This window comes from Drosophila eugracilis, unplaced genomic scaffold (genome assembly GCF_018153835.1).
Source record: "Drosophila eugracilis isolate 14026-0451.02 unplaced genomic scaffold, ASM1815383v1 contig_2120, whole genome shotgun sequence".
Classification (NCBI taxonomy): domain Eukaryota; kingdom Metazoa; phylum Arthropoda; class Insecta; order Diptera; family Drosophilidae; genus Drosophila; species Drosophila eugracilis.
This window is the reverse complement of record NW_024573001.1, coordinates 1-17,757: the sequence shown is the minus strand read 5'-3', so window position 1 is coordinate 17,757 and position 17,757 is coordinate 1. Positions and strand designations below refer to the sequence as shown.

Here is a 17,757-nt window from a genome sequence, read left to right as displayed (position 1 = left end):
GCTACGAATACCAGCAAAGGGTATGCGAAACTTCCTTTGTTCCAACAGCTAATTCGATGCTCTGCGAGACCAATCAGAATGAAGAGACCGAACCGCCAGAGTCCCAAGGGCTGTTGGGTCATCATATAGGTGGGCACAGCACATGATGAACATGATCATGTAAAAGAGGTATGATGTTAAGCGTGTTAGTGGCATCGTAACCGATCCCAAAGTACAGTATTCATATTAGAAGACCCGTGATCAGGTTAATGGCGAACCGCATCGTGGTCAACGCGCTGACCCAGCAGAATGATTACATGGTGGTAATTTGCCTCTTGCACAAGTGCGATAAATATAGTTCAATGGCTGGCTTGTTTTAATTCCACTTGGGCTTGCAGTAGCATCCGGCGCACGGTCGGCGGTGATTCCGATTCCAGCCGTATGGTTGTCCTTCACTCGAGAAAAGAGCTCATTGATGGGAGTTAGTGAGGACTGAGCACTGAGGCACTGAGACAAATGAGGACATTACTGCCATTAGTTAGTCAACTTTCTTCATGACTGCCAGTTGCGCTACTCGAGCAGATTTGCTCTGTCTCCTCGTTGCGCCCATTGCCCGTCACGGCTACCAACTTCCTCCTCCGTGTCAGAGCCGTGAGTGGCTATCTCCATTAAGTAATCGGCTGGGTTTTAGGACTTAAAGCAGTACAAATTGAGGGCTCCCAATAAGGGCAAAATATTTTGGGATACGCATGCGTAGATGCATTGCCCCTCGCCAATGGCGTACAGGTGATTGAACATGGCAAAGGTCAAGGCACTTGGCTGATGGATTGTGCAAATAACTGTGCATCTTTCGAGGGCGAGTTTCTTGAGCAGATTAATAAAAAGCGTCTTCTGCACCTATTTGGATTTGCCCAACTGCGAACAGTTATAATAACAGGCTGGCTTCAATTCCCGGAACTCATGACAGCCCGCATATTAGCATTGAATCCCTTAGCTGTAGGATATCGTTGATGTGAGCCTGAATATTAACCGTCGATTACTAAAACATCATAGTTATCGTCATTAATCTCATGCGCTCTTGCAGTATCCAAAGCTGACATAAAATGAGCCAGCTGAGCTTCTCTACCTTGGTCAACTGAGGATGGCTGTAAATCGTCGTGTTAAACAGGGCGCAGAAATTCGCCACTTGACATGGGAGCAGGCCTGTGTGAACTACCAGCACCACTGGTACCATTAAAAATCGCAAAGCGGGCATCAACTCTCATGGAGCGCTTCACGCTCTAAAACTATACTCGTATCTCTATCGATATTTCAAATCGGAATTTGTTGTCGCTATTTATGAAGAAAAGTAGGTTTTAAAGCCTCACATGGTTTGTGACGTCACTATCAGTTACTCAACATGTTTCTTTGACATAAGTGGCGCTTTATAAATTTCCACAAGCAAAATGAATATTTTAAAATTAACGGGTATTTTATAGTAGCGGCACTCGACAATAGCGTTGATTCTTGTTTATTTAATGCATGCACAAATTTTAGAGGCTACACACTCTCAGCAAGAATACCGAAAACGCAGACAAAAACAACAACAACACCAACGCTTACACTTGTCCAGCGATAAAGAGAGGTCTAAAGAACTGGTAGCGCTGTCGGGGCAAGAGTGCGTATTTGTGATTGTATTTGGCCAGCGGCTCTCTCTTTTATATATGACGACTCTTTGTGGAAAATGATGCATTGGCCGAAGTAGGAACGATATACGGGTTCTGGCTACAAGGTAAAATATACGGGTTCTGGCTACTAGAAAAAAATATACGGACTCTGGGTAAATTCGTCTTCTGGGCTCTCCCTCCACTCCTCCCTCCCCTTACACCTAAACTCAAGCTAGACTCCTGCCTCCATTCCTCCCTCCACTTCCACTCATCCTAAAGTCATTCTCTACTAGCCCTAAACTCCACCTCCACTCACCTTAAACTCACCCACGACTCCTCCCTCCAGGCAGTGTGTGAGTGTGTAGTGTGTATAGTTATTACAAACTGTGAGCTGAAATGATAACGATTTCCTCTACTCTTCCTCAATGAGAGTTATGTGTGAGTGGGTTGCATATTGGGACATTTTATCATGCCTCAATCTTTTCTAGAACATTCTCACTTCCTGTCCGCTCCACGTGTAATATATTTTGCATATTATTTTTTTTGTAAAGAGAATTACAATTATCGTAATCCTCTCAGTTCTCGCACTTATACTTTCAATCAAATGGTATTTAATACTGGATGTAAGCAACTCATAAGTCGACCATTTCTAAATTTTGTGAATTTATATATATATATATACATATATTATAAATTGTTCATTTGACGGCAAGTTGGATATACATACATGTGGGATATGGGTCTATTAAGGTATTAAGTATTAATTTCATATGGGGACACAGTGTTCGGAATTCCACAACCTCGTAGCTTTTTTCCATCAGCCAAAACGCTATACCCAACACCCTCTTCCTAATAGAAGTTGCGCCTTACTAATTTTAGTTGAAGACAGTTGATTGCGAATATTGAAGAGAGCAAGTGTCATCCATAGAGTGCGGAAGTCGTCAAGTTTAATACAAAACCTTTGTTTCTTTAATTTACCTTTATATATATCCGAAATAAACATTACCAATTTGTACTACCCCTAAAATAAAAGAACAAAGAGAAAACTGTGCGTTAACAGATCGAAAACTGTCGCGACGAAGAATGAAGTGAAGACTGAGAAAAAAAAGAAGTAGAAAACTGAAAAGCGTTGGATGTAATTGCTTAACAAGAACAGATAAAGACGAGGAAAATCTAAAAAGTTAAAAAGATCGACCAACTTTGAAGCAACGAATTGGTGTACACAGACTACAAAAGTGCCAAAAATTTTGCAAAAACTTTACTGTGAGCGTACCCAAAAATTAACTCTAAGAAAATACCTGCAACGCAAAATCTGCGCAGTAGAGAAAAGAGAACAACGTCATACAGCAGTGGACTGACCACTTCCTATTTTTGCGACAACAAAAAATTCCCTGTGGCGAAAAGAGGAGCTGCAAGATCTGGAAACGATGCAATCCGCCAAAAAATTGCGAGAGACGATCAAGAAGTGGCAACGAGACGAGCAACCAGTGCAGCGTGACGACATCGTAGAAGAGTACGAGCTCGAGTAGCAGAGTGGACTGGATTGGCAAAATTCAAGCAGACGTAGAAGACAGCAAAATCCAATTGGGTGTGGTGAGCGACTGAGGCGATTTCATTTATTTAATCTGATTTGAATTTTTTTTGAATACACGAATTGTTTAACGTCAATTAAATTCTTACTTTGTTGTATCAAAACATTTAAATATTGAATTGTACCACTGTATGTAAACGGCTTGAACGCATTACTATGGATGCTAGAATGATCCACGCTATGACTGTGCCTCTACTAAGGGCAAAGTTATCCGAACTAGGTTTGGATACAACTGGCAGAAAAGGAGATTTGCAGGATCGGTTGTTCGATCATTATGCATTAGATGTGGCTGCGAGTATTAGTAGTGCTTCCAATTACCAAGAGGCGGTTCAACCTAGTAGCTCGAGACTCGAGACGCGATATTCAGAACAGTGTTTCATCATTTTCAGGCTCCGAACAGAAAGACGTCAATCACTGGCTGTCTGAATTTTTTTTTTTTTTTTTTTTATTACTTTGCTATTTATTTTATTGAATCTTCTCCCTTTGGAGACTAACAATAAGTGTATCAAATCTTAAACCTAATTACTCTAACTAACTGTCATATGACTGATATTGTGCTATAGGGGGCCCGAAAGTAATTGCTAGCTGTGCAGGTCGTTGCTTTGTAGACGGGATCGGCTGGGAACCAGGCTTCTTGAGATGCGATTGGGGTACATAGAGAGTTTTTCATTGTAAGACGCTTTTTGTTTGTCTATTTCATCTTTTACGGTAAGAATGCCTAGGTCCCTGTGGATGTTTAGATTGCGAATATACCATGGTGCCCCAGTGATAATTCGGAGGGTTTTTGACTGGACGCGCTGTATAATGTCTATATTCGTTTTGCTGGCGTTCCCCCATAGCTGGGAGCCGAATGTCCAGATGGGCTTGAGGGTAGAGTTGTAGAGCAAGACCAGACGCAGGGGTGAACGGGCGTTAAGAATCCAGTGGAGGCTGTTGGCTTTTAGTTTTAGGTGTTCTTTTTTGCATTGGATGTGTCTTCTCCAGGTTAGTCGTCTGTCAAGGTGGACGCCGAGGTACGTTACATCGTTAACTTGGGGAATCTGGGTGTTATTTGATGATAGTGGAGGGCAAGTTTGCCTGTTGAGGGTAAACGTTATGTGTTTACATTTTTGTTCATTTATTTTAATCCGCCAATCAGATAGCAACCTCTCTACTACGAGGAGGTGATTTGCTAGCTGTGTGGTGGCTCTGCCTGGGCACCCCGAGCGACTTAGAATTGCGGTGTCGTCAGCGAACGTAGATGTTGTTAGCTGCTCATTTGTGGGAATATCCGATGTGTATAGGAGGAACAGAGTAGGCCCTATCGCGCTTCCTTGCGGGACTCCAGCTTTGATAATGTAGTCGCCGGATGTTGCTGTGTTGCACCTTACAGAGAAGGTTCTGTTGTATAAATACGACTCAAGAAGCTTATGAGTGTAACCAGGCAAGTGTGTTTTAATTTTGTGCATGAGACCATCTAGCCATACTCGATCAAAGGCTTGACATACGTCGAGGAATATTGCGCTGCAGTATTCCCGATCCTGAAGGGCTGTGCGAATTTCTGATGTTATTTTGTTTACTTGTTCAATTGTTCCATGGTTTTGACGGAAGCCAAATTGATGAGCAGGGATAACATTGTGTGCTTCTAGATATGGTATTATGCGGGTTAGAAGACATTTTTCGAACAACTTAGACAAACACGATAATAGACTGATTGGCCTGTAGGATGTCGAAATTGTACGGTCTTTTCGGGGCTTCGGTATCATAATGACAATAGATTTTTTCCATTTTTTTGGATAGTAGCCGAGTGTCATGATCCCATTGAAGAGCTTACAAATAACCTCAACGGCAGAGTTTGGAAGTTCGGTTATCATTTTTGGGGTTATTTGGTCACCGCCAGTGGCCTTTTTCTGTTTCAGTTCCCCAATGACTTTCGCGATCTCCTTCGGCTGAAACAATGGTGTCAAGGAAATAGATTCAGATTCGATTTGTGGTAGTACAAATGAACCAGTGGCAGGGTTCGGCTGGAAGACGTTTCTGAGATGTAAGGCAAAAAATTTCTTATCGGCGTGACAGTTTCGATAGGGGAGCTCAGATTTGGATGAGCCCTCCACAGAGGATGTTTTGTACTGGTTGGCGAAAGTTTTTTGATATACCGCAGTTGTGCCTTTTCTGCTTCTTGCTTTAGAGCTCGATTTAGTAAGCGTGTGGCTTTAATAAGACGTTGTTTTGATGAAGGCGATCTGTTTGTTTGCCAGGCCCGTCGCAGGCTCCTCTTTTCTAGGACTAGCCGTTCAATTTGCAGATTAGTTTTAAGGTGGTTGGTTTCCATCTCCGTGCCTTGTGGTATTGCGATAGTGGCTGCCTTCACGAATACTTCTTCAAGAGCAGGTCTGGGACTTTCCGGGGGTCTGTTGGTATGTTGAATCGTAGTCTAATTTGTTGTTCGGTTTTATGATTGCATTGTATAATTGCCTTCCTTTGGGAGTCACAAGGCGTGATCCGCAGTGCGTGTGTTTGGCACTATAGTCCCCTGCGGCTATAAAACGATCCCCAAGCAAGTTATAGAAGTCCATGAATTGTCCTTCAGAAATTGTAAAGCGAGGTGGGCAGTAAACAGCGGCTATGGTGAGGTGTCCGTTGCCTGACTGCACTTGAACAGAGAGTGTATCCTCTTACTTGAAAGTTGTATTTGTTTGTGAGGTGCGTCTCTTCCAGTAGCATAATATCGATATGATTATTATTCAGAAACTGTGTTACTTCATGGTTGTGCCGTGAAACGCCAAGTAGCTGTAGCACCATGTTCTGGTTGAGAACCAGTGTTTGCATGGTCGTTTTCATGAATGACATGAATTCCATCATACTTTTAAGTTGGTACGTCTAGTAGCTTTTCCTAGCTTCCTACAGGTATTTGGAAACAGCTCGGTACTGTTCTTCACTTTTGTGACCGGAACAACATGAAAGTTTCCGTCTCCAGTCAACGCAACAATTTTGTTTACCAGGGCGTTCGTAATTTTCTCCCTAATGTATTTATGCTTTTGGTTAGTTGTCGTAGTTTTTATTGCCTTTGAAACTGAAGTAATGGCAGTAGCTGTGGTTGTTGTTGGTTCAGCTTGCGATAAGAGAATAGGCTGGAGAGCCGACGACATCGTAGACGCAGTTGTTGTTGTATTTGCAGTCGCGGCTCGTCTTGTTGCTCTTGTTGTCTTTCGCGAGCGAGCGCTGAAAAAAATTCTGAAATTCGATGACGTTGCAGTTACCGTGGGTTGGGATAAATGTGCAGAAATTTATTTATGCTAAGCAACTTCTGATTGGAGCAGCCAAGCTCTGCATTAAATGTACAAGGGGAGTTAGGGGTTGGATTAAGCTGAAAAACGCGTTGAAGGAAGAATTCGGTAAAAAGCTATGTTCGGCAGAGATACACAAGATTTTGCGCAAAAGGCAAAAACAACCAAAAGAGACATGCCTCGAGTATCTCTATAGTTTAATGGAGATCAGCAAACCGATAAATCTTGATGAGGAAAGTCTAGTATCGTACTTCATAGATGGCATCCCAGATAGCCAGGTCAACAAGGCAGGGTTGTATCGAGCGAATTCCTTTAGGGAACTTAAAGCCGAATTAAGCATTTACGAAAAGATAAAGGGTAAGGGAAATATTAAAGACAATTTGAACAGGGAATCGACAGGTAAACCGACTCAGAACAATTTTAAAAGGAAATGCTTCAAGTGTACCAGCGAAGGCCATATTGCTAAGGGTTGCAAAGGCGAAGTAATATGTTACAAGTGCAACAAGGAAGGACATTCAAAGCATTCTCTTCCGAAGCGAACGGACGTGTTTTTTTTTCTACTCTCGTTAACTTTGTTGGCTATTTACGAATATACGCTTAAACCGATACGAATTTCTTTGTATAAATAAAACCTTCAGCCGTTTGCCTTCCGCGCAGTGAACTAAACTGTGTAGCTTTTGTTTCTTTTGTTTAAACTCTCAATTTACTTAAATTATTTTCACATTCTCCTATTTTTCGTCTTTCGCGATAAACGGTTCCTCTCCCGCTCGCGTCGCTCTCGTGTTGTCTATCTATACCTTATCTTGATTTCAATCTATTCCCCCGCTCCCTCACACTTCTCATAGTGTGCATATCTAAAACTTATCTTGTTTTTATTCTTATTTTTCTGTTCTCGCACAGTGGGCTTTCTTCGATTAAATAGTGCCTAAAAATAATAATTATAAATCATTATGTCTGAAATTGTCTGCTACTTAAAATCTTGTAACAAAATAATTACAACTAACCAGCCGAGCGTTTTGTGTTGTTTGTGATAATATGGTTCATGCCAAATGTGCCAATTTCCGTGCCACCGTATCGGACGTTTTGGCCCGAGGCGATTCCGCCTTACATTATTGCTGTGAAAGTTGTCGGGGGACTCAAAGGGAAATGAGATCTTTTATGCGGCAGATAAAAAATGATTTTCGTGAGGTGCTCGGCGCTTTTCGTAAAGCCAGCGATTTTCTCACGGCGCTGGACACCCAATTTAATAATGTCCAATTGTTAAATGAGTCTCCAAAGCGTAAAAAATCAAACTCTTGTGTGCCGCAGATCACTAGTTCCCTTCTCGCTCCCACTTCTTACCTTCAGAACACTGAAGTGTCGCCGCAGCTGTTTGGAACGCCTTTGGCCAACACTCCGGTGAGTACGAAAAATTCGGAATCCGAATTTTCTGGACATGATGGTAGGAAATCGTTAGATAGTTTTTCTGCTTCAAGGATCCTGTCTCCTACAGAGCCAATCTCCATTAACATCAACCCACCCGATACACTGCAGGGGAATTTCGTGCCCGGACTACCGGCGTGCACTGGCGGTGCAGGATCAGAACCTGCTACACCAAAACCCCTAAAGGTAATCCCACCTGAGAAACATATATTTGTTTCCCGGCTTTCCGAGGATACGTCTGAGTCAGACGTATTGGCATACATACAAGCCAGAACGAAAGCCGACATTAAGGTGGATAACATAACTAAATTTAAATATCATTATAACAGAATAGTATCATCATTTAAGATTCGCGTCCCCTCGGTGGAATTTGACAAAATGTGCTCAACCAAGTTCTGGCCGGAATTTTCGTCCAAGAACATCGACCGGGACATAAAAAAAAGAAAATTAATCGACCTGCGGTAAAACTCCCTCAAACAAAAGCCATTGAGCAAACCCTCGCAAAAAACTAACATCGTCTCTCATTCTTTCCTATCAGAACACAAGGGGGTTGCGTACTAAGCTTCCTACTTTGTTTTCTGAGAGCTTTTCTTTTGCATCCCAAATAATTGTTTTTACCGAAACATGGCTGGTTTCGGAAATTCTTAGTTCTGAAATTTTTCCGAGTAGGTATGTAATATACAGGCTTGAACGATCACTCGGATCTGGGGGTGGAGTGTTAATTTCTGTCGACTCTAAACTTGTATCCGAGGAGATTAACCTTCAATTCGGCGATATCGAATTCATTTGTGTTAAACTTACGCTTCCTGATAGGTTTTTATTTATTACATGTTCTTACATCCCTCCCAAGTCCGACCCATCCACGTATGAGTTGCACCTAGCGGCCATACAGTCCGTTTTTACGTTATTATCAGATGTAGATCAGTTAGTGGTTCAAAAAATGAAAATAGTTTAGCTTTAACACCTTCCTCACATAATGATTTTATTGCAGGTATGTTAGACATGACCCTGGAACAAATTAACCATGTTAAAAACTCTTTAGGTCGGTTACTCGATCTATGCTTTATCTCAGATTCGGACTCCGTACATATATCTAGGGTTCCACCACTTACACGCCCTGAAGATCTTTATCATCCCACTCTGGAGCTGGCGATCGATGTTGGACCACCCCAAACGACTGCGCCTACTAGGACTGTCAAAAAGGTTCGATGTTTTAGCATGTCAGACTTTCTTAAACTTAATATTCTTATCTCTGATTTTGACTGGTCCGATCTCTACGCATGCAATGATATGACTTCAGCTTTAAACATATTCTACCATGCATTAAACCAAATTTTTGATATATGTGTTCCGATGAGGTACCCGTCCAGAACGGATAACCCTCCTTGGTATACCAAGGGCTTAAGCACCTTAAAAAATATAAAGTTCAGGCTTCAGAAGAAATACTTAAAAACTAGAACTCCGCTTAGTTACTCTCAATACTTAATTGCTCGGTCAAATTTTACCGTGCTTAACGCTCAGTGTTATAAAAATTTTTTAGGTCGTTGTAGGACCCAATTTACAAAGGATCCGAAACAGTTTTATAATTTCGTTAAGACTAAGCGTAGACCTAAAACGTTTCCTTCAGCACTAACGTTTGAAAACTCAACGGCGAGAACTGATCAGGCAATAGCCAATATGTTCGCCAAGTTTTTTCAAACCACATATTCACCTTCGACAACCGCTAGGTAGCCTTATGTCTACGGTGTTCCACAATCGAACCTCGTCACGCGACCTTTTCTATCTAAGAGTGGTATTCTTAAGGATCTTCAGAGTATTAAGCCGACCTACTCTCCGGGCCCCGACGGCGTTCCCGGCTGTGTGCTTAGGTACTGCGCGTCTTCCATTTGCAATCCTCTTCTCAAATTGTTTAACCTCTCTGCTTGAAACGTCTACGTTTCCCCCTATTTGGAAGGAATCTTTCATCATTCCTTTACACAAGAAAGGGAAAACTTCGGATGCTGGTAATTATAGAGGTATCTCTAAATTATCAGCAATTCCTAAACTCTTTGAGAAAATTATTGTGTCCCATTTGCAACACCAGTGTAGATCAATAATATCTCCATATCAACATGGTTTTATGGCTCTGACGGTCTACAACTACAAACTTGCTTGAATTTACCTCTTATGTCATTACTGGGTTCCGAAAAAGTCTTCAGACAGATGTCATCTACACTGACTTTAGTAAAGCATTTGACTCTGTAAATCACTCACTTTTAGTTCATAAACTTGACTTAATCGGATTCCCATGCGATCTTCTTAAGTGGGTTGAAAGTTATCTGACTGGTAGAACGCAACGTGTTTTATTTAAAGATGTCTTGTCTGGTCCGATTTATGCTTCATCCGGTGTTCATTATTCATAAATGACCTTCCAATCGCTTTAGCAAATTCTTTTTTTTTAATGTACGCAGATGATGTGAAACTTTGTATTCAATATAATGATGCGTGCTACCAGAGAAAACTACAGTCTGACCTAAACAACTTTCAATTTTGGTGCTCTGCAAACTTACTAAGTCTTAACGGCTCTAAGTGTAAAGTAATGACCTTCAATCGCTCTAAGCCGTTAATATCCACTTATACACTTTGTGGTGTAACCCTAGATAGAATGCTAGTAGACGACTTAGGTGTCCTATTGGATGCCAAACTTACATTTTCCGACCACATTTTTTCCATGGTTAACAAAGCCAGAGGTGTGTTAGGTTTTATAAAAAGATGGTCGAAAGAATTTAATGACCCTTACGTAACCAAAACTTTATTTGTCTCTCTCGTTCGTCCGATCTTAGAGTATGGATCTTGCGTCTGGAACCCCCAGTACGCGGTCCACCAAGACCGTATAGAATCAATTCAAAAAAGCTTTTTCTTATTTGCTCTTCGTGGCCAAAATTGGGATGCAAACTTACATCTTCCCTCCTATAAAAGCAGACTATTACTAATAAACTTACCTACCCTTGCTAACCGTAGGACAATGCTTGGCGTTGTTTTTATTAACAATCTTATTAGTGGGGACATTGATAGTCAAGCCCTAATAGGTCGCTTAAACATCAATGTGCCCGCTAGACCCACTAGAAACTATATTCCCTTATCCTTGAGACATTGCAGCTCGAACTTTGCCCTTCATGAACCATTTAGGGTATTATGTTCGAGTTACAATACCCTCTACAACATTATATCCAATACTTCTCCTACTAACATAAAAATCGTCTTACTAAACCACTTAGCTCATATTTAATTAGTTTATTTATTTAATATTCCACTCGGTACTATCCCCGTGTTCCGAGCCGTACGATAGACGGCAGAGCCCCTCGGTCGGTTGGGCGGAAGGTGGGTTGCACGTTAAGCAACGGGAGTCGCGAAAAAAAAAAAACATATCTCTAAAAATTGCGATGAGAATAAAGAAACTATTTCTGTTAAGAAAGAGTTTGCAAACATCCTGGAAGTGAAAGCTGCGAAGGGACTCATTTACAAAAAGATGAAAGCTGAAGGAGTGACATTCATAGCCATGATTGATTCGGGATGTGAATTGTGTTTGATGAGATAGGACATTTTCAGAAAATTTGATGGCTTGAAGCTAAAGCCAGTAGTTAAGCACCTGAGAGGTATCGGCAATGGCGAACTTGTGACCGTAGGACCGTAGCTACCCTGTCGCCCTCCAAAAAGACCAGGAAGCAACCAGTGAAGGAAGTTCCACCGTCGAGCGAGGAAGAGTCCGACGCTGAGCAGCAGATCGACGATCATTGATAATGAGGCTGAGGAAGATGAAGATGAGAGTAGTGACGAAGAGGAAGATGATGACGAGAAGGTGGAGCTAGGAGAGGTTTCAAAGACCTCAGACGCGGGGAAGGAAGAAGACTCCGACGAAGATGATGAAGCCCCTGTAGAGGAGCCTGTTTCCAAGAAAGGCAAGGAAAGTAAGAAACCCGAGAAATCCAACTCTGAAGGATTAAAAAAAAAGAGCGGAATTCCTAAAGTGTCCGTTAGTAGTATTCCGATAGGAACGCCAAAAAATCAGATCGTCTATGCCGCGAACTTCCCAAATAAATACAAACACAATGATGTGATCACCTTATTCGCCAAGTTCGGACTGATCTATGCAGTGCACCGTATCACTAATAAGTTGGGTTCCAATTCCGTCATTGTGGCCCTCGATACGCCGGCTGGAGCAGAAGCCGCTTGGCAAGCCAAGCATAAGGCGCTGACTCTTGGAGGAAATGTTTTGAACGTATCTCAGGTGAAGGACAAGGAAGCTTTAAATGATCGCACAGTTGTGGTTGCCCTGTTTGGACCAAAGAGGATACCAAGAGCTTTATCGAGAAAGTAGCTCCCGTGGAGGATGTTACTTTAACTGCTAACCGCCTTATCCCCAGGGCATTTGTACGTTTAAAGTCAGTAGATGATATTTCCAAAGTCCTAAAACTGCACAGTGGTGGTGAGCGACTGAGGCGATTTCATATATTTAATCTGATTTGAATTTTTTTTGAATACACGAATTGTTTAACGTCAATTAAATTATTACTTTGTTGTGTCAAAACATTTAAATATTGAATTGTACCACTGTTTGTAAACGTCTTGAACGCATTACTATGGATGCTAGAATGATCCTCGCTATGACTGTGCCTCTACTAAGGGCAAAGTTATCCGAACTAGGTTTGGATACAACTGGCAGAAAAGGAGCTTTGCAGGATCGGTTGATCGATCATTATGCATTAGATGTGGCTGACGATGAGGACGGCGAGGCTGATGGGGAAGTTGCGAGTATTAGTAGTGCTTCCAATTACCAACAGGCGTTTCAACCTAGTAGCTCGAGATTTAACTACGCGATATTCAGGACAGTGTTTCATAATTTTCAGGCTCCGAACAGGAAGACGTCAATCACTGGCTGTCTGAATTCAATGACGTTGCAGTTACCGTGGGTTGGGATAATTTGGTAAGCAACTTCTGATTGGAGCAGCCAAGCTCTACATTAAATGTACAAGGGGAGTTAGGGGTTAGATTGAGCTGAAAAACGCGTTGAAGGAAGAATTCGGTAAAAAGCTATGTTCGGCAGAGATACACAAGATTTTGCGCAAAAGGCAAAAACAACCAAAAGAGACATGCCTCGAGTATCTCTATAGTTTAATGGAGATCAGCAAACCGATAAATCTTGATGAGGAAAGTCTAGTATCGTACTTCATAGATGGCATCCCAGATAGTCAGGTCAACAAGGCAGGGTAGTATCGAGCGAATTCCATTAGGGAACTTAAAGCCGAATTAAGCATTTACGAAAAGATAAAGGGTATGGAAATATTAGAGACAATTTGAACAGGGAATCGACAGGTAAACCGACTCATAACAATTTTAAAAGGAAATGCTTCAAGTGTAACAGCGAAGGCCATATGGCTAAGGATTGCAAAGGCGAAGTAATTTGTTACAAGTGCAACAAGGAAGGTCATATCTCTAAAAATTGCGATGAGAATAAAGAAACTATTTCCGTTAAGAGTTTGCAAACATACTGGAAGTAAAAGCTGCGAAGGGACTCATTTACAAAAAGATGAAAGCTGAAGGAGTGACATTCATAGCCATGATTGATTCGGGATGTGAATTGTGTTTGATGAGAGAGAGCATTTTCGGAAGTTTTGACTGCTTGAAGCTAAAGCCAATAGTTAAGCACCTGAGAGGTATCGGCAATGGCGAACTTGTGACAGTAGGATGTTTCGACGTCGATCTTGAAGATGATGATGTATGCTTCTCGGTAACTTTCCATGTCGCCAAACAGAACGAACTCGAGTACTCTGCGGTTGTGGGAAAGGATGTGCTACAGTCAGTCCACGTAATGTTCAGTTCCAACGGCGTCTTGTTCAGGGCAAAAGAGAGAGACTTTGCATCGACATTTAATGTCACGGAGATAGTCGAGAAAAGTTCCGTCATAGATAAAATTAAATTATCTCACCTGGCCGACTATCAAAAACTAAAGGTACACGAAGAGGAGAAAAAGATCGCAGCTACCCAGTCGCCCTCCAAAAAGACCAGGAAGCAACCAGTGAAGGAAGTTCCACCGTCGAGGGAGGAAGAGTCCGACGCTGGTTCCAATGGCCTTTGATACGCCGGCTGGAGCAGAAGCCGCTTTGCAAGTCAAGCATAAGGCGCTGACTCTTGGAGAAAATGTTTTGACCGTATCTCAGGCGAAGGACAAGGAAGCTTTAAATGATCGCACAGTTGTGGTTGCCCTGTTTGGACGAAATGTCACCAAAGAGGATATTAAGAGCTTTATCGAGAAAGTAGCTCCCGTGGAGGATGTTACTTTAACTGCTAACCGCCTTATCCCCAGGGCATTTGTACGTTTGGAGTCAGTAGATGATATTCCCAAAGTCCTAAAACTGCACAGTGGAGGTGAGCGACTGAGGCGATTTCAAATATTTAATCTGATTTGAATTTTTCTTAATACACGAATTGTTTAACGTCAATTAAATTATTACTTTGTTGTGTCAAAACATTTAAATATTGAATTGTACCACTGTTTGTAAACGGCTTTAACGCATTACTATGGATGCTAGAATGATCCTCGCTATGACTGTGCCTCTACTGAGGGCAAAGTTATCCGAACTAGGTTTGGATACAACTAGCAGAAAAGGAGCTTTCCAGGATCGGTTGAACGATCATTATGCATTAGATGTGGCTGACGATGAGGACGGCGAGGCTGATGGGAAAGTTGCGAGTATTAGTAGTGCTTCCAATTACCAAGAGGCGTTTCAACCTAGTAGCTCGAGATTTAACTACGCGATATTCAGGACAGTGTTTTATCATTTTCAGGCTCCAAACAGGAAGACGCCAATCACTTGCTGTCTGAATTCAATGACGTTGCAGTTACCGTGTGTTGGGATAATTTGCAGAAATTTATTTATGCTAAGCAACTCCTGATTTGAGCAGCCAAGCTCTACATTAAATGTACAAGGGGAGTTAGGGGTTAGATTGAGCTGAAAAACGCGTTGAAGGAAGAATTCGGTAAAAAAGCTATGTTCGGCAGAGATACACAAGATTTTGCGCAAAAGGCAAAAACAACCAAAAGAGACATGCCTCGAGTATCTCTATAGTTTAATGGAGATCAGCAAACCGATAAATCTTGATGAGGTATCGTACTTCATAGATGGCATCCCAGATAGTCAGGTCAACAAGGCAGGGTAGTATCGAGCGAATTCCATTAGGGAACTTAAAGCCGAATTAAGCATTTACGAAAAGATAAAGGGTATGGAAATATTAGAGACAATTTGAACAGGGAATCGACAGGTAAACCGACTCATAACAATTTTAAAAGGAAATGCTTCAAGTGTAACAGCGAAGGCCATATGGCTAAGGATTGCAAAGGCGAAGAAGTAATATGTTACAAGTGCAACAAGGAAGGTCATATTTTTAAAAATTGCGATGAGAATAAAGAAACTATTTCCGTTAAGAGTTTTTTTAAAACATACTGGAAGTAAAAGCTGCGAAGGGACTCCATTCACAAAAAAAAGATGAAAGCTGAAGGAGTGACATTCATCAGCCATGATTGATTCGGGATGTGAATTGTGTTTGATGAGAGAGACATTTTCGGAAGTTTTGACTGCTTGAAGCTAAAGCCAGTAGTTAAGCACCTGAGAGGTATCGGCAATGGCGAACTTGTGACAGTAGGATGTTTCGACGTCGATCTTGAAGATGATGATGTATGCTTCTCGGTAATTTTTCAATTCGCCAAACAGAACGAACTTGAGTACTCTGCGGTTGTGGGAAAGGATGTGCTACAGTCAGTCGACGTAATGTTCAGTTCCAACGGCGTCTTGTTCAAGGCAAAAAGAGAGACTTTGCATCGACATTTAATGTCACGGAGATAGTCGAGAAAAGTTCCGTCATAGATAAAATTAAATTATCTCACCTGGCCGACTATCAAAAACTAAAGGTACACGAAGAGGAGAAAAAGATCGCAGCTACCCAGTCGCCCTCCAAAAAGACCAGGAAGCAACCAGTGAAGGAAGTTCCACCGTCGAGGGAGGAAGAGTCCGACGCTGGTTCCAATGGCCTTTGATACGCCGGCTGGAGCAGAAGCCGCTTTGCAAGTCGAAGCATGTCGCTGACTCTTGGAGAAAATGTTTTGACCGTATCTCAGGCGAAGGACAAGGAAGCTTTAAATGATCGCACAGTTGTGGTTGCCCTGTTTGGACCAAATTTCACAAAAGAGGATATCAAGAGCTTTATCGAGAAAGTTGCTCCTGTGGAGGATGTAAACTTTAACTGCTAACCGCCTTATCCCCAGAGCATTTGTACGTTTAGAGTCAGTAGATGATGGTCGTCGAAAATGTAGGCAAAGCACGAGTCTTACAGCTGCGATGCCTTGGAGAAGATATTCAAAAAATGTATGAATTGGACTATGTTGACGTTGTGTGTGCAGCAAACAGTTTTAGCTGTCACATTCAAGCAACCTGAAGGAGCTATAAAGGCTATTGCAAAACCCAAGGAAAGTCTAAAGGCTAAAGCTGAAGCCCTATCATGTCAGTAGCTCGGGGAGGGCTATCTAGTGACAAACTTGGGACGTCAGATACTACTGAAGCTGACCTTTAGGCAATTGTTTACCAAGAGCGGCGATATCGGGAGCATCCATATAAGTTGGGGCACTAAGGGCCGTAATAAAGTTCACAACCTTTCTGTAAATTATCTTGGCCAACGAAACTACCGTCAACCGCGTACCTATTTTTATCGAGCCCAACCCTCTCCTGAAGCACAGATTAATGAAAAGACACACTGCAAAAGCCACGCCCCCGGAAAGTTACAGAAGAACACATTTGGCCAAAACCTTTTAATATGTGTCCGTCACATGAAAAATGGGGGCAACTGTTTATAAAAAAGGAAGTTAGAAACTGAATATGCCGTAGGAGAATTAGTTGCCATAAAAAGAACACAGTATGAACTGGAATGAAACTTTCGTCCAAAATTCTCGGCCCTAAAAGTACTAGTAATTAATCAGGGCGTTAAGGTGAAGTAAAGAAAGAAGGTAAATCAGGGAGGGACCAAACATTACAACGACAGCAGCCGTCACATGAAAAATGAGGGTTCATTCATGAATGAAGATTCAGGATGGGGCTTGCCTGGATAAGGGCATATTAAGGTATTAAGCAGCGCTCTTTAATTTCATATGGGGACACACTGACTCGGAATTCCACAACCTCGTGAAGCTTTTTCCATCAGCCAAAACGTCATGTAGAAACTGTTCTCCTCCATCAAAAGAATGCTCGATAGCCAGCAAAAATTTTCTTCCCAATAGAGTGCGCCTGGGTAAATTTATTCTCTGGGCTCCTCCACTCCACCTCCTCACTCTTACACCTGAACTCAAGCTGTACACTCCTACCTCCATTCCCTCCCTCCACTTCCACTCAAATCCTAAAAGTCGTTCTCTACTAGCCCTAAACTCACCTCCACTAATACCTTAAACTCACCCACGACTCCTCCCCTCCAGGGCAGTGTGTGTGTGTAGTGTGTATAATATTACAAACTGTGAGCTGAAATGATAACGATTTCCTCCTACTCCTTTCCCAATGAGAGTTATGTGTGAGTGGGCTGCATATTGGGACATTTTATCATGCCTAATATTTTCTTCTAGAACATTCTCACTTCCTGTCCGCTCCACGTGTACATATATTTTGCATATTATTTTTTTTGGTAAAGAGAATTACAATTATCGTAATCCTCTCAGTTCTCGCACTTATACTCTTCAATCAAATGGTATTTAATACTGATGTAAGCAACTCATAAGTCGATCTCATTTCTAAATTTTGTGAATTTATAAGAGTATATATAAAGTAATGAAAGATAT

At 41.8% G+C, this 17,757-nt stretch overlaps 1 pseudogene; it reads left to right on the top strand.

Annotated features, from left to right (window-relative positions):
• The first annotated feature begins 248 nt into the window (after window positions 1-248).
• Window positions 249-16,747, top strand: LOC108109608 (annotated as a pseudogene).
• Window positions 16,748-17,757: the final 1,010 nt, after the last annotated feature.